Raw genomic sequence first — 21325 nt, forward strand, 5'->3', positions numbered from 1 at the left:
TGTGAGATACTCAAACCACCCTATCTGGCACCAACAATCATTCCACAGTCAAAATCACTTAGATCACATTTCTTCCCCATTCTGATGCTTGGTCTGAACAGCAACTGGACCTGTTGACCATGTCTGAAATTTTTTATACATTGAGTTGCTGTCACGTGATTGACTGATTAGATATTTGTGTTAACGAGCAGGTGTACCTAATAAAGTGGCCACTGCAGGTAGCGTAGACATGCAGGATCTTTGAGAATCAGGGTTCTTACTGGGAATGGGCCATAAAAAAATTTTCCTGCGCTGCAGCAGGGACAAAGAGCTCAACACATGGATAATCCCAGCATCTAATCAGTTGGCACAATACCAAGCTGAGGCCTCTGTTGACCTCAGTCTTCAGCACAAGGCATCAATTGGATTTGTTTTAAAGCTGTCATTTAGAGAAACATGTTAATAAAAACTCCCAGCTGGCAAATAATTAATTACGTTTCCAGAAGGGGCAAGACCCATTTAACAGCAGCTAGCAGGACAATCACATGAGATTCTGCAGATAGTAGAAATCCTCAGCAACATGCACAAGATGCTGAGGAACTCAGCAGGTCAGGTAACATCTGTGGAAATGAATAAACTACCAACGTTTCAGACTGGGACCTTTCATCACAACTGGAAAGGAAGGGGTAAAAAGCCAGAGTAAGGAGGTGGAGTGAGGGGAAGGAAGACAAGCTAGAAGGTGATAGGTGAGGCCATTTGGGTGGGGGAATAGGGATGAAGCGAGAAGCTGGGAAGTGATAGGTGGAAAAGGCAAGGGGGCTGGAGAAGGGAATCTGTTAGGAGAGGAGAGTGGACCATTGGGGAAAGGAAAGGAGGAGGGGCACCGGGGGAGGGGATAGGCAGCTGAGAAGAGGTAAGAGTCTAGAGAGAGGAATTGAAGAGGGCAAAAATTTTACCCAGAAATTGGAGAAACCGATGCATATATCATCAGGTTAGAGACTACACATAGACTTATTATAAGGTGCTGCTCTTCCAACCTGAGAGTGGCCTTATCGTGGCAGAAAAGAAGGACAAAGTGGACCGACTTGCTCATGGGTCACAGTTACCCTGGCTCAGCCTGCCTGTCCTTGAAGTAGTCCAGGAGGAGATGAGTACTGGGAGATTAAAATGGGAAAAGTTAGCATTCTGTGGTCGCTTCACTGGGGAGTTGAGAGTAAATTTTATCTAGGGAGTTTTCACATCATAAAATAGCTGAAAGATTAAACTGGCTGAGAGTAGCAGAGCACAGTGAATGATGGAATAAGAGCAAGAATCAGAGTGTGTGGTGAGAAATGTAACACCATAAGGAGCTCAGTCAAAGTAGAAAACAACATTGGATTTAATGGAATATCTGCACCTTACAGTCAACAATATGCTTGCAAAGCGTAGTCTAAAGATTTAACGATTACCTTTGTTTGTCACATCTATACTAAACTTCATCAACAGCCAACACAGCCTGAGGATGTGCTGGGGGCAGCCCATAAGTGTCACCACGTTTCTGGTGCCAACATAGCACATCCACAACCTACTAACCCTAACCTGTACGTCTTTGGAATTTGGGAGGAAATGGGAATACTCAGAGGAAATTCGTGCTGTCATGGGGAGAATGTACAAACTCCTTAAAGACAGCAGAGGGATTGAACCCTGATTGCTGGCACAGTAAATCATTGCACTAAAGTTATTTCAGTACTTAACTGTTAAGCTACAATATTCTTCCTTGAACTGAAATTCATAAGGAGTACAATGGCAAGGAGGTTACATCAAAACTTTATCGTAGAATGGTGAATTAGTCACTACTCATAAAGAGTAATTTAAATGGTACAAGCTTTACTCTGTAGGTTGATAGGGTAAGGTCAGCATGGACTCAATGGGCTGAAAGGCCTGTTTCTGTGTTCTATGACTCTAACACAGAACAGTACAGCACAATGCAGGCCCTTTGGCTCACAATCTGCTGCCAACCTTTTAACTTCTCTAAGTTCACTCTAACCCTTCCCTGCCACAAAGCCCCTCCATTTTTCTGGCATGTTTGGGTTGTTCTTGGAGCAGAGAAAGTTGATAGAAGGAAGGTTTGATAGTGATGATAAGCACAGGAAGAGTAGGATGCTGCCTGACCTGTGAGCTCACCCAGCATTTTGTGTTTGTGATGTTTGTTAGTTCAGATAACAATCTGAATTATCCCAGAAGCTGATGGTTCAAAGAGCAGGGAAAAGCAAATTTAAAAAATACACAGAGCCAAATGAAACTTCTTAAGTGCTGGGCAATTATCGTTTGGAGCTTCATGCCTGTAAGCTGGAGGAAATGGAACCAAATGAAATGGCAGTTGAGAGCGAATTTGTAGGGCTGTAGGAAACTCGAGTGACAGGATTGCCAAACAAGGAGCCAGCACAGACGATGAGTTACATAGCTTCTTTCTGTGCTTCAACAATCCTGTGATTTTATATCTTGGCCATTGTTCGTCATTCAAACCACAATGCCAGAAACCAGCCCTCACTAACTATTCTTCTGTTGTGAAGGCGGGGAGTCTGGCGCTGATCCTGATCCCTTTTCACACACTGCTATACAGTAAATGATTATTTTTGCTCCTACGCAGACCGTTAGCTCACTCTCTTCTTGCCCCTAAACCACTATTCCAGTGTCCTCCAAGCTTCTCCCTCTCAGCTTCCCTCCTTTCAAGATCATAGTCATAAAGCACTACAGCACAGAAACAGGCCGTTTGGCCCATCTAGTCCATGCTGAACTATTAATCTGCCTACTTGCATTGACCTGTACCTGAACCATGGCCCTCCATCCCCCTCTATCCATGTACCTATCCAAATTAATCGAACTCAAACCCACATCCCACCCTCACAATGCCCTCTGAGTGAAGAAGTTGCTGGGTGACACAGCTCGAAGGGCCTATTACGCACAGTATTTCAATAAGTGGAATAAATACTTATATATATTTTAAATCACCTTTCACCTTTAACCCATGACCTCTAGTTCCACTCACCCACCCTCCGTGGGAAAAGCCTGCTTGCATTCACCCTGTCTGTACCCCTCGTACTTTTGTATGCATCAATCAGATCTCCCCTCCTTCTCCAACGCTCCAGGGAATGAAGTTCTAACCTATTCTTGTACCTTTCTGACGTTCACTCTTGTGGTAAAAACATCTTAATCTTGCCACTTTAGGTTGCTTACTTTATTTTGCAACCCAGATCAGAAAGGATAAATATCTGCAGTTATGTGTGATGTTTTTCACTAGAGGCAGAAATGTAGTTCTTTGTCCAGCCTCTCCGGTGGAATGTCAGGTATCCCAAGGAAGCTTGAACTGTGAAAACTGATTCAGTGTGAGACAGGTACCGCAGGATTAGCATAACAGTCTTACAGCACCAGCGACCCAGGCTCAATTCCAACGTTGTCTGTAAAGAGTTTGTATATATTTTCCCTGTGACCATGTGGGTTCCCTCCAGTTGCTCCGGTTTCCTCACAGTCTAAAGAGGTGCGGATTAGTGAGGGTCGGCATAGCATGTTGGCGCCAGATGGAAGAAGCCCCCAACACCTCCACAGACGCCGATGAAAACGCCACATTTCACTGTATGTTTCAAAGTTTTGATGTACGTGTGACAAATAACGTGCACCTTTAATCTTTAAAAATTAGAGGCACTTTGCTGTGCCTTGTACTGAATCTAAAACATCGGTGTTTGATAGAGGTACTGGATGTTTATTGTCCTGCACATTGATGATATGCAGAGAAATAACTGTTCATGTTTTGTAAGTCAAGCATGTGTTAATCATTGCAAGACAAGATCTAGATCAGGGGTTCCCAACCTGGGGTTATTGGACTCCTTGCTTAATGGCATTGGTCCGTGGCATGTGGAAGATTCCCGCCACGGAAACCGGCATAAGCACTGGCCTGATGAGCCTATAAGGCTCGTGACAGACTTTAACTTTAACTTCTAATATAGAAGATTGGGAACCCCTGATCTAAAATCAAACACACAGCCTTTTTAAGATTATTTGTAGTTTTTTTTAAATGTTCATTTCAGTTGTGGTTCGGGGTGGCAGTGCAGTGGTTAATATAATGCTGTAAGATCAGGGTTCAATTCCTGCTGTGGTCTGTAAGGAGTTTGTATGTACGTTCTCCCCGTGACTGAGTGGGTTTCCTCCGGGTACTCTGCTTTCCTCCCATATTCCAAAGACATACTGGTTAGTGTTAAGGTTCGGAATTTGTGGACATGCTATGTTGGTCCTAGAAGTGTGTTGTCACTTGCAGGATTTCTCTAGCACATCATTGGACTGTGTTGGTCATGGTGGCAACAATGCATTTTACTGCATGTTTCAAAGCTTTGACATACATGTTTTAAATAAGTTTAATAAATAAAATTAAATCTTTTCAGTCAAGCCTGAGTTTTTTGTCTTTTTAGCCGCTGGTGTTCTTGCATATCTGTTCTTTGTGGTGGCGTGTGGGCACGTGGCCAAATGGTTAAGGCATTGGTCTAGCGACCTGAAGGTCGTAAGTTCGAGCCCCAGCTGAGGCAGCGTGTTGTGTCCTTGAGCAAGGCACTTAATCACACATTGCTAAATGGGTCTTAATGCCCTTCCCTTGGACAACATTGGTGTCGTGGAGAGGGGAGACTTGCAGCATGGGCAACTGCCGGTCTTCCATACAACCTTGCCCAGGCCCGCGCCCTGGAGAGTGAAGACTTTCCAGGCGCAGATCCATGGTCTCGCAAGACTAACGGATGCCCTCTGTCTTTGTGGTGGACGTTGTAGTTTTGCAGAGGTCTGCTGGAGTAGCCCAGGCTTCTAACTGTGTTTTGCAGATGGTACACACTCTGCCAGTGGTGGAGTGGATGAGGGTAATTGATGGAATGTCAATTAAGTGTGCTACTTTGTCCTGGGATAGTGTTAAAGTCTTTGAGAATTGTTGGTACTGGACTTAGCTGGGCAAAGTGGGAGTCTTGCATTCCTGACTTGTGCCTTACAGATGGTAGATGGGCCTTGGGATTAGGAGATGAGTCATTTCCAACAGGATGTCCAGCTTTTAACCTGCTGTGGTTATGGTCTTCATGTAGCTGGTCCTGTTGAGTTTCTGGCCAGGAGTGCCTAGAAAGGGGAAATGGGGGAGAGATGGAGAGAGCAAAATGTCTCTTTCAGGAGGAAGCCAAGAGAGGTTGGATATAACAAATGGCAGGTAGCACAGGCTGTGAGGGTTCAGCAGATGGTTGTAGTTACTGTTGGGATGTCCGGAGGAGATGTATCTCCCAACCTCACAATATACCTCATCATGGTCCTGCATTTAAGGCCCAAAACAATCCTCCCATGTGAGATAATACTTCACCTGCGAATCTATTGGGGTTGTCTATTGTATCCAGGGTCCTGATGCAGCCTCCTCTACGTTGATGAGACCTGATGTAAATTGAGAAACCTTTCTGTCGAGCGCCTCCACTCCATCCACAAAAAGCAGGATTTCCCAGTGACCAATTCCTATCCCCATTCCCGTTTTGACTTGATGGTTCTTGGCCTCCTCTGCTGCCATGATTAGGTCACTCTTAGGTTGGAGGAGCAACATCTCATATTCTGTCCAGGTACCGTCCAACCTGATGGTACGATCAACAATTTCTCCAACTTCCAGTAATTTTTCCCTCTCTGCCTTCCCTCTTCTTTATATCCCCACTCTGGCCTCTTACCTCTTCTGCTCACTTGCCCATCACCTCCTCCTTCCTGTTGGCCCAGTCCTTTGCTTTTTCCACCCATCACTTCCCAACTTCTCATTTCATCCTCCCCCTCATCCACCTGCCTTCATCTTTCACTTCCCAGCTTGTCCTCCTTCCCCTCCCGCCATCTTCATATTCCAGCATCTTCTCCCTTCCTTTCCAGTCCTGATGAAGGGTCTCAGCCTGAAACGTTAACTGTTTATGCATTTTCACACGTGCTGCCTGACCTACTGAGTTCCTCCAGCATTTTGTGTGTGTGTTGTTCTGGATTTCCAGCATCCGCAGAGTCTCTTTTTTTTTAGGATCCTGCACGATATTGTTCACCTGCATAGCACCTTCTCTGTAACTGTACATTTTATTCTGTATTATTGTAGTTTTATTTTGTTCACCTATGGAGATGCAGAGAGATCTTGGGGTCCATGTCGATAGATCCTTCAAAGTTGCCGCACAAGTTGACCGGATTATTAAGATGAGGTATGATGTGTTGGCCTTTGTTGAGGGATTGAGTTTAAGAGCTGTGAAGTAATGCTGCAGCTCTATAAAACACCAGTTTAGAACATATTTAGAATATTGTGTTCAGCTCTGACCACCTCTTTTTCTGCCTGTTCCTCCTTTTATGTCTGCTGAAGTCTGCAGCAGGTAATCATACAGTACAGATTTCTACTTGATAAACATAAAAACATAGAAACATAGAAAATAGGTGCAGGAGTAGGCCATTCGGCCCTTCGAGCCTGCACCGCCATTTATTATGATCATGGCTGATCATCCAATTCAGAACCCCGCCCCAGCCTTCCCTCCATACCTCCTGATCCCCGTAGCCACAAGGGCCATATCTAACTCCCTCTTAAATATAGCCAATGAACTGGCCTCAACTGTTTCCTGTGGCAGAGAATTCCACAGATTCACCACTCTCTGTGTGAAGAAGTTTTTCCTAATCTCGGTCCTAAAAGGCTTCCCCTCTATCCTCAAACTGTGACCCCTTGTTCTGGACTTCCCCAACATCGGGAGCAATCTTCCTGCATCTAGCCTGTCCAATCCCTTTAGGATTTTATATGAAAGGGTTAATGTCTTTCTGGCTTGAAACAAGAATAGGGAAGCATGGAACTCTGTGACCTTGGAGAAAATTGTATGGAAAAGTCATAAAAGATGACTAGTTTGCTGCCTGACTTTCAATATCTGCCTTGTGGAGTTTGTGCTTGACAAGATGTCTTCACAGTGACGGTTCTGCCACAGTGTGATACATCATGGAGGCCTTCACCTTGTGCATTAGTTTTATTGTTCAATCAACTACAGCAGCACTAGGTTTACCCTGGGCCCAGCATATTGATGCAATTACGAAGAAGGTGCGACACCGGCTATATTTCATTAGAACTTTGTGGGCACTTGGTATGTCACCAAGGACATCTTCACCTTCAAAAGGTGATGCCTGTAAAAGGGGACACCCATCGTTATGGACTCCTATCACCCAGGACGTGCTCTCTTCTCATTGCTACCATCAAGGAGGAGGTACAGGAGCCTGAAGACCCTCGCTCAACACATTACAAACAGCTTCTTCCCTTCTGCCATCAGATTTCTGAATGGACAATGGACCCATGAACACTACCTGACTTTTTTTTCTTGCTCGAATTATTTAATTTTTTTATTTTATCTATACTTACTATAATTTATAGATTTTTTTTATTACACAATGCATTGTATGGCTGCCATAAACAATGAATTTTGTGACATGTGCCGGTGGTATGAAACCTGATTCTGTTTCTGAACTGAAGGATTTATTCTCTTCCTGAGCCCTACCAAAGGGTCTCGGCCGGAATGCCGGCCATTTATTCCCCTCCACAGGCGAGTTTTTCCGGCATTTTGTGTGTGTTGTTATTTTCTCCCCTCCCTCTCTACGGGCTGTACCGCTGCAGGGCCTCTGGGTATGCTGTTTTAGCTGGAATGTGGAGGGAGCACTGGGGCACATGGGAAAGCAGTTCAATCGCGTAGGGCGGCACTGCAGCGTAGAGTTAGTGTAACACCGTTACAGCAGCAGTGACTCGGGCTCAATTTGAGCTGCTGTCTGTAAAGAGTTTGTACATTCTTCATGTGACCATCTGCACATTCCAGTGACGTGCGGGTTAGGGTTAGTAAGGTGCGGGCATGCTGTGTTGTTGTTGGAAGTCTGGCAACATCTGTGGGCTGCCCCTCAGATAGTGCTGGTTCGTAGATGCAACCAATACATTTCACTGTGTTTCGATGTACAGGTGACAAATAAAGCCAATCTCTAAAAAACCTTGGATGGGCACGTGGATGATAGAGAAATGGAGGACTGTGTAGGAGGGAAGGGTTAAAATGATCTGAAGGTAGGTTAGAAGGTCGGCACACCATTGCGGGCGAAAGGGCCGGTGCTGTGCTGTTGTGTTCTGCGTTCTCTGCGTTCTCAGGCAGAAATTATACTTTATACTTTATTGTCGCCAAACAATTAGTACTAGAACGTACAATCATCACAGCAATATTTGAATCTGTGCTTCACACTCCCTGGATTACAAATATTAGATATTAAAAATAGTTAAAATTAGTAAATATTAAAAATTTAAATTATAAATAGAAAATAGAAAAATGGGAAGTAAGGTAGTGCAAAGAAAAAACTGAGAGGCAGGTCCGGATATTTGGAGGGTACGGCCCAGATCTGGGTCAGGATCCGTTCAGCAGTCTTATCACAGTAGGAAAGAAGCTGTTCCCAAATCTGGTCATATGAGTCTTCAAGCTCCTGAACCTTCTCCCGGAGGGAAGAGGGACAAAAAGTCTGTTGGCTGGGTGGGTTGTGTCCTTGATTATCCTGGCCGCACTGCTCCGACAGCGTGCGGTGTAAAGTGAGTCCAAGGACGGAAGATTGGTTTGTGTGATGTGCTGCGCTGTGTTCACAATCTTCCGCAGCTTCTTTTGGTCTTGGACAGGACAACTTCCATACCAGATTGTGATGCACCCTAGAAGAATGCTTTCTACAGTGCATCTATAAAAATGAGTGAAGGTTTTAGCTTTCTTTAGCTTTCTCAGGAAGTAAAGGCGCTGGTGGGCCTTCTTGGCAGTGCACTCTGTTTGGTTGGACCAAGGGGTTGATTGGTCACATGGGTGTGGTTGGGCAGCGTGGTCTCCATGAGCTGGAAGAGCTTGTTGCCGTGCTGTTTCACCAAATGAGAGAACAATAAACTGTGGCATCGTTGCAGATATCTGAAGCTGTGTGTGCACGACCCTTTGCTGATGGGGTGTACAGAAGGATCTCTGTGTATTCAAATGTGCTCAAAGGATCATCTCCCTGGGCGGTGCCATCACCCCTGTTTCTGCTTCGTGATCAGCATCTTGAGATTTGGAAGCTTCAGCGCAACAGTATAATGCTTTAGAGCGCCAGCAACCCCAGTTCGATTCCCGCCGTGTGTGTAATTAGTCAATGACCGACAGTCTTGGGATGGTGCTGGGGGCAGCCTGTAGGTATCGCCATGCTTCTGGTGCCAACGTAACATGCCCACAAACTTACCAGCCCTAGTCTGTGCATCTTTGTGATGTGGAGGGAGACCGGATCACCTGAAGAAAACCCACGCGTTCCACAGAGTGGTTGCAGATGAGTCAGAATTGAACAACACCCTGAGCTTGTAATAGTTACACTACCATGTCGCCTACACGTGACAAATCAAGCTAATTTCTACTTAAACAACAGGAATTCTGCAGATGCTGGAAATTCAAGCAACACACATCAAAGTTGCTGGTGAACGCAGCAGGCCAGGCAGCATCTGTAGGAAGAGGTGCAGTCGATGTTTCAGGCCGAGACCCTTCGTCAGGGTCTCGGCCTGAAACGTCGACTGCACCTCTTCCTACGGATGCTGCCTGGCCTGCTAATTTCTACTTAAAGTTGTGGCCCACCGTGGTATTGCCTTGTATTCAGTATCATGGTTCACTGTGGATTGTCTTAATGTTTCAGGAACACTTTTTTTGCATTTGTTTTTGCCCATCTGGACCATGCCCAGAGGATCCTTGAGGCTTGTTAACAAACTCCCAAGTACAGCAGTATTTCTTTGCATCAGCAGCCTCCTTCTGTGATGAACCATTCTGAAGTCAATGTGCTGTTTTCATCTTTGTTGTTTCTAAGGCTGTAAGAAGTTCAAAGTAAATTTACTATCTAAGTATGAATATCTCACTATAGATGACCCTGAGATTACTTTTCTTGCAGGCATTCACAATAGAACAAGGCAGTACAATTGAATCAATGAAAAACTATACACAAATAAAGACTAACAAATAACCAATGTACAGAAGACAAACTGTGCAAATACAAAAAAAAATAAATAATACTGAGAACATGAGTTGTAGAGCCCTTGACAGTGAGTCCACAGGTTGTGGAATCAGTTCAGAGTTGAGGTGAGTGAAGTTATCCACACTGGTTCAGGAGCCTGATGGTTGAAGGTTAGTAACTGTTCCTGAACCTGGTGGTGTAGGACATGAGGCTCCTGTACCTTCTGCCCAATGGCAGCAGTGAGAAGAGAGCGTGGCCTGGATGGTGGGGATCCTAGATGATGGATGGTGCTTTCTTGTGACAGTGCTCCATGTAGATGTGCCCTGTGGTGGGGAGGGCTTTTCCTTACAGTGTGCTATACAGAGATGGAGTTTTAAATACAAAAATAGCTGAAGTTGTTTCAACGTGACGTCTCTAATGGAATGCAGGCTAGTTTTAGTAGGTTTGGAAGTGTCAGGGGTAGTGTTAGCCTGAGCAAGAATTAATAAGTAGCACACTTTTCATTCTGTGTAAAGAGTATCTGAAATTAGCATTCGCCTTTTTCTATCCTCAGTTTGCTTCACAGCAAAGCTCTGCGTGGGGGATTAATTTTCAAAACTATTTTTTGATGTGATGGAAAGTGTGGAATTAGCTTTCAGCATCTTCAGCACAGTTTGCTGAGTGGACTGAGTACCGGCTTGCATCCTATTCAAACTTCTTTTATTCTGTCGTGCCCACTTTTACTTGGTAAGTCATTAAAACTTTATCCATGAATCAAGAGGACTAAAGACCTATTCCTGGTAGATGTGGGTTCAATTTCAACGTTTAAGAGAAGTTTGGATCAGTACGTGGATGGAGGGCTATAGTTCAGGTGCGGGTCAGTGAGACTAGGTAGAATAACAGTTCAGCCTAGACTAGGTGGGCTGCAGGTTGTCTTTCTGCTGTCGTGCTCTATGACTCCTCTCTGATGCAGGGTAGGACGGATGGAGTCATAGTCTGATACTGTGTGGAAACTGGCCCTTCGGCCCAGCAAGTTAGTCCTATCTGCCCACCTTTGGTCCTTCGCCCTCTAAACCTCTCCTATCCATGTACTTATCCGGATGACTTTTAATTGTTGCTGACATGTCTGTCTCAACCACTATTTCCGGTGGCTCATTCCAAATATGCACCTCCATTTGTATGAACAAGCTGCCACTGATCTTAAACTTGCACACTGTGATGAAGAAAGCATGCTTTATCTCTGTCCGTGACTCTCGTGATTTGATATCCCTTTATCAGCTCATCCCCCTCAATCTCCTATGTTCCAGGGAATAAAGCCCTAGATCAGCAACCTCTCCTTGAAACTTGCATTCAGATTTCAGATCTGATTTGTTTCTCACATGTACATTAAAACAGTGCGATGTGTCATTTGTGTTAACAACCAGCACACCATGGATGTGCTGGGGGCGGCCTGCGAGTGTCACCGCAATTCCAGCGTGCCCACAGCGCTCAGCAGACTGATACAAGCAACAACAACAGAACAACAGCAAATTAAGTCCAGTGCAGTCCCCCTCTCCCACTCATGCACACATATCATCCTCCAACCCCAGGACAGGCTGACGCCAGCCTCCAGTGGACTTGCGGATTCACGGATACTGGGCCTTTGACTTCCTTGGTGGACTCGCAGATCCGTTGTTCCAACCCTCTGGCTTAGACTTCCAGACTTCCAATTGACCTTTGGGCTCCACTCTTTGCCATCACCCCAGAACTTGCCGAAGACTGCACATGAGGCCTTTGGATGATGGCCCCCAACTCCAGACCTCAAACTACGGACTGGGTGATGATCAGACCCCAAACGTTAGACCTCAAACTCTGATATCATCAACTAGCGTACATGGTGGGGGGGATTGCCACCCTTCGTGCCTCCTGCCTGGTCAGTTCCAGTCTAACATCTGACCATGGATGTCCTTCATCATGCGTCTGTGTTGCTGGCATTCAAGTGCCAAATCTGAAATGAAGGCCTGGACTCCGGCCTAACCTCTAACTCCCCCACATCCCTGTCACTAAGCTCTAACCTGACCCGTAACTCCACACTCTATCCCCAAAACCATCCCCATGAACCTGTAAAATAACCAAATAAAGACCAAGTCTGAGCCTCAGTCTCAACAGAGACAACATCTTGGTGCCAATGGGCAGAGACGTAATTGGACCAGCCACACAACATGGAGATCCAGGCATGTCAGCAGCTGGGTACCTTGTGGGGAGTGATTGACTTACTCCCTGACCGCCCAATAATGGTGAGTTGGAATACTGGAAGAAGGTAGAGATGTGCTGTCATGACAACAACCTTTCCCTCAATGTCAGTAAAACAAAGGAAGTGGTCATTGACTTCAGGAAGGTGGGGGTGCAGTGTGCTCCCTCTCCTCGTATCAACAGTGCTGAGGTCGAGTGGGTTGAAAGCTTCAAGTTCATCAGGAAGAAGGTGCAGGAGCCTTGGGTCCCACACCACCGGCTTAAAGGACAGTTATTACCTCTCAACTATCAGGCACCCAAACCAGAGTGGATGAGAGCCAGTTCATTGGCTCTTTGGCAACACACACAGAATGCTGGAGGTACTCAGCAGGCCAGGCAGCATCTATGGAAACCTTGACTGTTTACCTGACTTGCTGAATTCCATCATTGCAGATTTTCTGTGTTTGTCATTGCCTCTTTAACACCTCTGGACAGTGAAGATGAATACATTAGAACGTCTTCATTGACTACAGTTCAGCATTCAGTGCTATCCTCCCTTCAGAGCTGATCAATAAGCATCACAGCTTAGACCTCAATCCCTTCTTATGCAACTGAATTCTCAATTTCCTTACTAGTCAGTTAGGATTGGCAACCACATCTCCACAATCACCACACGTTACCAGGTTTAGGAACAGTTATTACCCCTCAACCATCAGGCTGTTGAACCTGAGATAACTTCACTGAACTTTACTTGCCCCATCACTGAACTGTTCTCACAACCTGTAGGCTCACTTTCAAGGACTCTTCATTTCATGTTCTCGATATTTATTTATTATTATTTCTTTTTTTCTTTTTGTATTTGCGGTTTGTTGTCTTTTACACATTGGTTGTGCGTCCCTCCTGTTGGCTGCGGTCCTTCATTGATTCTGTTGTGTTTCTTGTATTTACTGTGGATACCCACAAGAAAATGAAAGTCAGGGTTGTGTATGGTGATATTTGTGTATTTTGATAAATTTACTTTAAGCTTTGAACTTTGGTCCAAGTTTGAGTGGAGAGCAAGTGAGAGTGTTTCTGCTGTAGGCATGTGGTGGTGGTGGTAGGCAAATTGCAGCAGATCCAGGGTCTTGCTTAAGCAAGATGTAATCATTGCCACGACCTCAAAGCACTTCATCACAGTAGATGGGAGTGTTACTGAGCATAGTCATTGAGGCAGCTCACCCTCCTGTTTTTGGGCACTCGTATGATCGTCACCCTATTGAAGAAGGTGGGATCCTCTGCCTACCAGCAGTGAGAGATTGAAGATGCCCTCGAACACTCCTGCCAGTTAATTTGCACAAGTTTTCGGTGCCCGGCCAAATACACCATCAAGGCCATACACCTTGCAAGGTTTCGCTCTCTTGTAAGATGTCCTGGTGTTGAAACATCGGGCCACAAAATAAATCTTATTATTCTACCTTATTCAACCTAAATGACATAAAATTACCTGCAGTGTGGATCTGTTTCTGAGGAGTTTGCGGGACTGGATGGAGGACTGTGAAACAATACAGGATGTACAGAACCTGGGTGAAATAGATGTATCGTATGAAGGCAGGGATGACCAAGACCAGTGCTGCTGGTTACAGTAAAATTCAGGGCTTCTGTCTCTCAGCTAAGTTGAAGATGCATCAAATATTGATGAGCTGTGTGTCGTGGGAATGGCAGATATTGGAATACTGCTTAGCCCTTGGAAAAGACTCAGGAGTGATTTTATTTTTAAGCTAACTTTCCCAATACTGTTCTCTATCAATAACGTGCATGCTGAAAGCAAATTTCAATATTTTTCTAGAGGCAACTGTCTTCTACGTTGTCTCCATTTGCATGAGATTCATATACACTGTACATTAAGCATGAACTTCTCCTGAGATTCATTGCATCGACCCGATTAGAGTAACTGCGTTTCCACAAGATGCTGCACTGTGGCGGATTTACACACTCCTAGATTGGAGAAGAGTGGGAGTGATTTGCTACTTGGAAATGAGAAGCTACTTTTCTGTTTCATTGGGCATGAGAGACACTTCTGCCTGGTTCTTCCACAACATAGTAGAAAATTAAAATCAATTCATTGCTTCCCACTCCTAGAATTTGTTACAGCTGATGGATAAATGTGGGGATATCCCCTCTGGCGGCAGTAACAGGAAAGCAGCTCATCGCCTGAATGGCAGGTGAGGAACATCCAATGAAACACTGTGTATCAGTTGAGAAAGGGAAACAAGTAGATAAACCAGGTGATCCAGAAGACAAAATTCAAAGTACGCAAGTGTCACCGTATACTACCCTGAGATTTATTTCTTGCAGGCATTCATAGTAATACACAAAGAAATACATAGAAACATAGAAAACCTACAGCACAATACAGGCCCTTCGGCCCACAGAGTTGTGCCAAACATGTCCCTACCTTGGAAATACTAGGCTTACCTATAGCCCTCTATTTTTCTAAGCTCCACTTACCTATCCAAAAGTCTTTTAAAAGACTCTATCGTAGAGGTGGTCGAGGCAGGTTTGATGTTGTCATTTAAAGTTAAATTGGACAACTATATGGACAGGAAAGGAATGGAGGGTTATGGCTGAGTGCAGGTCGGTGGGACTAGGTGAGAGTAAGAGTTCGGCACGGACTAGAAGGGCCGAGATGGCCTGTTTCCATGCTGTAATTGTTATATGGTTATGTCCGCCTTCACCACCATTCCATGCACTCAACACTCTGCGTGGAAAAAAAACTTGCCCCTGACATCTCCTCTGCACCTACTCCCAAGCACCTTAAACCTGTGCCCTCTTGTGGCAGCCATTTCAGCCCTGGGGAAAAAAGCCTCTGACTATCCATACAATAGAATTAATGAAAAACTACACACAAAGACCGACAAACAACCAATGTGCAAATACAACATAATAATAATAAATAAATAGTAAATAAATACTACTGAGAACATGAGTTGTGGATCCTTGAAAAATTGTCCATAGGTTGTGGAATCAGTTCAGAGTGGAGATGAGTGAAGTTGTCTGCACTGGTTCAGGAGCCCAATGTTTGAAGAGTAATAACTGTTCCTGAACCCAGCGGTGTAGGACCTGAGGCTCCTGGACCTCTTCCCTAATGGTAACAGTGACAAGGGAGTGTGGCCTGGATGGTGGGTGTCCTTGATGATGGATGCTGCTTATGTGTTCTTCGTGCTCAATGGTGGGGAGGGCTTTTCTCAGAAACACAGAAAACCTACAGCACAATACATTCCCTTCAGCCCACAAAGCTGCGCTGAACATGTCCTTACCTTAGAAATTACCTAGGGTTACCCATAGGCCTCAATTTTTCTAAGCTCCATGTACCTGTCCAGGAGTTTCTTAAAAGACCCTATTGTATCCGCCTTCACCACTGTCACCAGCAGCCCATTCCACACACTCACCACTCTCTGCGTAAGAAAACTTACCCCTGACATCTCCTCTGTACCTACTTCCAAGCACCTTAAAAATGTGCCCTCTCATGCTAGCCACTTCAGCCCTGGGGAAAAGCCTCTGACTATCCACGCGATCAATGCCTCTCATCATCTTATACACCTCTATTAGATCACCTCTCATCCTCCATCGCTCCAAGGAAAAAAGGCCAAGTTCACTCAACCTATTCTCATACGGCATGCTCCCCAATCCAGGCAACATCCTTGTAAATCTCCTCTGCACCCTTTCTAGGGTTTCCACATCCTTCCTGTCCTGTAGTGAGGCGACCAGAACTGAGCACAGTACTCCAAGTGGGGTCTGACCAGGGTCCTATATAGCTGCAAGATTACCTCTCGGCTCCTAAACTCAATCTTGTGATGATCTGGGCTGTATCGACTAGTTTTTGTAGGTCTTTCTATTCTTGGGTATTAGAGTTTCTCTGCCAGGCCTTGATGCAACCAGTCAGGAACTCTCCACCGGCCTTCATAGTGAGAAGAACGGATTCGCGTGTTGGAATGGGGATTCCTCGGTGCAGTGCTTGTGAAACTGACTTGGGAAGGATGTTGTAACTCATTACTGCTGTAAATTTTACAACATTCACCCCTCCCCTTTAAAATACAACTTCGCATTAAAGATCAGCCTTATTTGCCACATGTACATAGAAATATCGAAACATAGTTTGCGTTAATGACCAACACTGTCTGAGGATGTGCTGGGGGCAGCCTGCAGGTGTTACCATGCCTCTGGCGCCAGCGTAGCGTGCCCACAGCGTACTAACCCGAACTGTACGTCTTTGGAATGTGGGAGGAAACCCACGTGGTCATGGGGGGAACGTGCATACTCCTTACAGAGTGGCAAGAATGGAACCCTGATTGGTGACCGCTGGAAAGCATAGTGCCACCCACGATGTTATCACACCGTTCTACATTTCCTGTTTTGTTCTTAAGCTGGTACAGAAAAAGAGCTTTAACCAATGTGTCCAAACTCTCACAGATATGCTGTACAGTAATACTTTCAGCTCAAAGTTCAAAGTGAATTTGTTACCAAAGTACATATATGTCACGTGATACTACCCTGAGATGCATTTTTCTTGTGGTCATACTGAATAAATCCAAGAAACGTTATAGAATCAGTGAAAGACTGTACCCAATAAGATGGACAATAACCAGAATGCAAAAGACAATGAACTCTGCAAATACAAAATAAAAAATAATAATCATAAATAAGTAATAAATATCAAGAATATGAAATGTAGAGTCCTTGAAAGTGAGTCCACAGGTTACAGGAACAGTTCAGCATTGAGGTGAGTGAAGATATCCCCTCGGGTTCAGGAGCCTGATAGCTGAGGGGTGATAACTGTTCCTAAACCTGGCGGTGTGAGTCCTGAGGCTCCTGTACCTCCTGCCTGATGGTGGCAGCAGTGAGAAGAGAACGTGACCTGGATGGTGGGGGTCATTGATGATAATGGGTACTTACTGCATTGCTTCTCAGAGACACAATATACAAAGAGTTTGAACATTCCCGTCAGCTTAATCAAGCCTAACAGTTAAAGCACAAGTTTCCTACACCCTGGTGATCACTATTACTTTTTATTTGGCATATTAATTTGAAGTAGGTATTTAAGATTTCTGAATGGGCCATGAATCCATTAACTCGGCCTCACTTTTTGCACTGCTTATTTTTTAATATATTGCACTATACTGCTGCAAAACAACAAATCTCACCAAGTATCCTGGTTGTCATTATGTGCTGTGTCGTATTGACGTGGGCGATCATGACCTTTGACCATGATTGTTCTTGGCAAATGCTACGGAAGTGTTTTGCCATTGTCTTCTTCTGGGCAGTGTCTTTACAACATGGGTGACCCAGCCATTATCAATACTCTACAGAGGTTGTCTGCCTGGCATCAGTGGTCACATAACCAGGACTTGTCATTGGCACCAACTGCTCATACAACCCTCCACCACCTGCTGCTGTGGCTTCATGTGACCCTGATCGGGGGCTAAGCAGGTGACCCTTGCCCAAGGGTGACCTGCAGGCTAGCGGAGGGAAAAAGCGCCTAACTCCTCCTTTGGAGGAGATATATCTCCACCCTGTCACCTTATCACCACATATATCAGTGATGATAAACCCGATTCTGAAGATGAGGAGAAAAAGAGAAATCAATGCATTTTGGGCTCAAGACTCTGCAGTTCTTATTATACGTGTTTCTGGTTACCCCGCTTTTAATTGCTATTTCATGTGATTCTGATCGGGGAGAACTGACTTTGCGGCCTGCAGTTGCCAAACAACGCGGCGCTAAATGGAAATGAACTGAACTAGACTGAATATTCCTGAGCTGTTTCAATGACTCTGTGGTTTGATGGTCTATGTTTCTCACTCATTCTTTTTGCTGTATGTGAGATTTGTTCTTTTGCACGTTTGGGTGTTTAATGTTTTCTTCAAACGGGTTCCATGGTGTTTCTTTGTTTTGTGGCTGTCTGTGGGAAGACAAATCTCAGGGTTGTATACTGCATATATATTTATTATCAAAGTATACTTTGTACTTAGAACTTCAATTTGGAACGCGGCGTCCAGGCAGTGGGAGAATTTAAGGTAAACAGGGTGACATGGTAACGTGGGTAGCGGTGACACTGTTGGGTGACGTGGTAACGTCGTATTAGTGTGACACTGTTGGGTGACGGGTTAACGTAGCGGTTAGTGTGACACTGTTGGGTGACGTGGTAACGTAGTGGTTAATGTGACACTGTTGGGGGATGTGGTAACGTAGTGGTTAGCGTGACACTGTTGGGTGACGGGGTAACGTAGCGGTTAGCGTGACACTGTTGGGGGATGTGGTAACGTAGCGGTTAGCGTGACACTTGAGTGACAGGGTAACGTAGCGGTTAGCGTGACACTGTTGGGTGACAGGGTAACGTAGCGGTTAGCGTGACACTGTTGGGGGACGTGGTAACGTAGCAGTTGGCATAATGCTATTGCAGCACCAGTGACCCGGGTTCAGTTCTTTCGACGGTCTGGAAGGAGTTTGTACTTTACCCCATCGCTGCGTGGGTGGCCACTGGGTGTTTCGGTTTCCTCCCACATTCCAAAAGAAATAACTATTTGTTTAATCTCATGGATGGATCCCAGAACTTGTGAAGAAACCTTTCACCTCATGGGCAAGTAGAGTGGAAAAGTGTTAATTTGAAAAGCAACTGGAAACGCAAACGTGGTCTAGGTAAAACAGTGACTGAGGAAGAGCATACAAATAGGAGATTCTGCAGGTGCCGGAAGTCTTGAGCAAGGCACAGAATACTGGGGGAACTCCAGTGGCATGGTAGTGTAATGCTATCTCAGTGTCAGAAACCTGGATTCGATTGCCTCCACTGTCTGTGTGGTGTTTGTATGTTCTCCCCATAACACCATGGGTTTTCTCACACATTCAAAGAAAAAAGACATGTTAGTAGGTTAATGATCACGTGGGTGTAATTGGGCGACACGGGATCTTTGGGCTCCAAGGGCCTGTTATCGTGCTGTATGTCTAAAATCTAAGAAAATAAGATTAAAGGCTTTGCTTATTGAGTAAAAGCTGGCAGTGGAGTTCCCCCTTTCCTTGTAGTCCCCAGGTAGGAAACAAAACTCATGGGAAACATTTATCTGAAGGAACGGAAAGCACCATTTCAGCTACACCCACTCCAGTTTGAGCAAGTCCTGCTATTATGTCAATACTGTTAACCCAGAGCACATGGGCACACAAACATTCAAATGAAGTTTATTGTTGCATTTCCTGTTGTCTATCAGGAAATCACCATAGGAATAGGGATTGCAGGAAGATAATTTCCCCCTCCCTTCTCCATGTGCACCTTCGCTGTCCCATATAGGGATTTCCAAATCAATGTGCTGCCTTGCATTGGAGCCCAGCCATTCAGGAGACGGACAGTCTGCCCAGACATCCTGTTGGGAACCTTCAGAATCAAACGAGAACAATAAGCTCAAGAAATTCTGCCTGGCGGGAGGAGAGATAGCAGCGCGCCGCGTGTGCGCAGCCCTCTGGTGAAATTGATATCGTATCCATTAAATAGGGGCCGTGGACAATTCTGATTTGATGGAGACAGACGTGAAATCACAGAGGAACATCTGGAGAAATTTCTGAAGCGCTCGTTCGCTGCTGTCGTTACTGCGTGGTGGGGAATCTTTCGGAGGGAAGGCCTCAAAATCCCTGGCTTTGCTTGCTGTTGGCGACCGAGAAGGAGGTCAAATCGTTCGGACAGAGATGGCGCTCAGTACTCGGTGTCGGAGAGCTGATCAGAGCTCGAAGTTTTTGGATGACTCAGAGTCGGACTGTGGTCGGCGTGGCAGGGAGAGTTTTTCTTCCTTCTCCCGTCTGCATGAGATGTGGGACATTTGAGAGACTTTGAACTTTTACTGTGCTCATGGATTTCTTCATCAAGTTATGGTATTGTTGCACTGTTGTAACTATATGTTATAATTATGTGGTTATGTTAGTTTTTTTCAGTCTTGGTCTGTCCTGTGTTTTGTGATATCACACCGGAGGAAATATTGTATCATTTCTTAATGCATGCATTACTAATTGACAATAAAAGAGAACTGCGTGTCTTCATAATCTAGATGCTGGAAGTTCAGAGCAGCGCGTGCCCGCACACACACCCACCCCTGGAGGAACTCAGCAGGCTAGGCAGCAACTGTAGAGAGGAATACACAGTCAACGTTTCGGGTTGAGATGCTGGAAAAGAAGGGAGAAGAAGCCAGAATAAGAAGGGGGGAGGGGAAGGAGGACAATCTGGCAGATGATGGGTGAGACCAGGTGGGGGGGGGTGGGGGTAGGTGGGTGGAGGAGGGGGGATAAAGTGCGAAGCTGGGAGGTGATAAGTGGGAAAGGTAAAGGGCTGGAGAAGTAGGAATCTGATAGGAGAGGAGAGTGGGAGAAAGAGAGAAAGGGAGGTGATGGGCAGAAGCAAAGAGAAGAAACAAGGGGAGAAAGTTTGTGGAATAGGAAAGGAGAGAAGTGGGAAGCAGGAAACATTACTGGATGTTAGAGAGATCAATGTTTACACCATCAGGTTGGAGGCTGCTCAGACAGAATATGAGGCGTTACCTCTTCGTGGCAGTAGAGGAGGCCATGGACCAACATATCAGACTGGGATGGGGAAGTTGAATTAAAATGGGTAACCACCAAGAAATCCTGCCTTTTGTGTGTGTGGGGGGGGGATAGAGTAAAGGTGCAAAGAAAAAAGCTTCTTAATTAGGGTTCCAGGGTCGCCGGGCACACAAAAGGACACAAGGTAACCAATCTACCAGGTAAGTAAATTATAAAACTGCACGTATGTGTTAGGTCTTATTTACTAACACAAGCCTGTTGCTCATTAGCTCTTGCTGAGTTTATAATGTCATCAGTGCTTTCAGGCATATCACTTAACAAATTTTCATCAAACTCATTGTTACACTCTTTCTCTGTGAGGTTACTGGCACATCAGGCTGTACAAACAGATGGTATGTTTGTCATTACTTTAAACATTAGTCACTGCTCAGTCATTACTACCTTTCAGCAAGGGAGTGTGTTAATTAAACTGATTTGCAGGACAGCAGGTCCCAGTTTACAACAAGCAAGTGTCCCAGATCAACATCACATATTACACTGTATACTGCAATAGCTTCCAAAAAATCCCATTTGGCCTCAGATAAATCAACATAAATGTGT

At 45.1% G+C, this 21325-nt stretch overlaps 1 protein-coding gene across 3 annotated transcripts in view; it reads left to right on the forward strand.

The window, feature by feature from the left end:
- Positions 1–21325, forward strand: part of capn15 (calpain 15) — a 277686-nt gene that overhangs the window by 62733 nt on the left and 193628 nt on the right. The window lies entirely within an intron of this gene.

This window comes from Mobula birostris, chromosome 9 (assembly GCF_030028105.1).
Source record: "Mobula birostris isolate sMobBir1 chromosome 9, sMobBir1.hap1, whole genome shotgun sequence".
NCBI lineage: Eukaryota > Metazoa > Chordata > Chondrichthyes > Myliobatiformes > Myliobatidae > Mobula > Mobula birostris.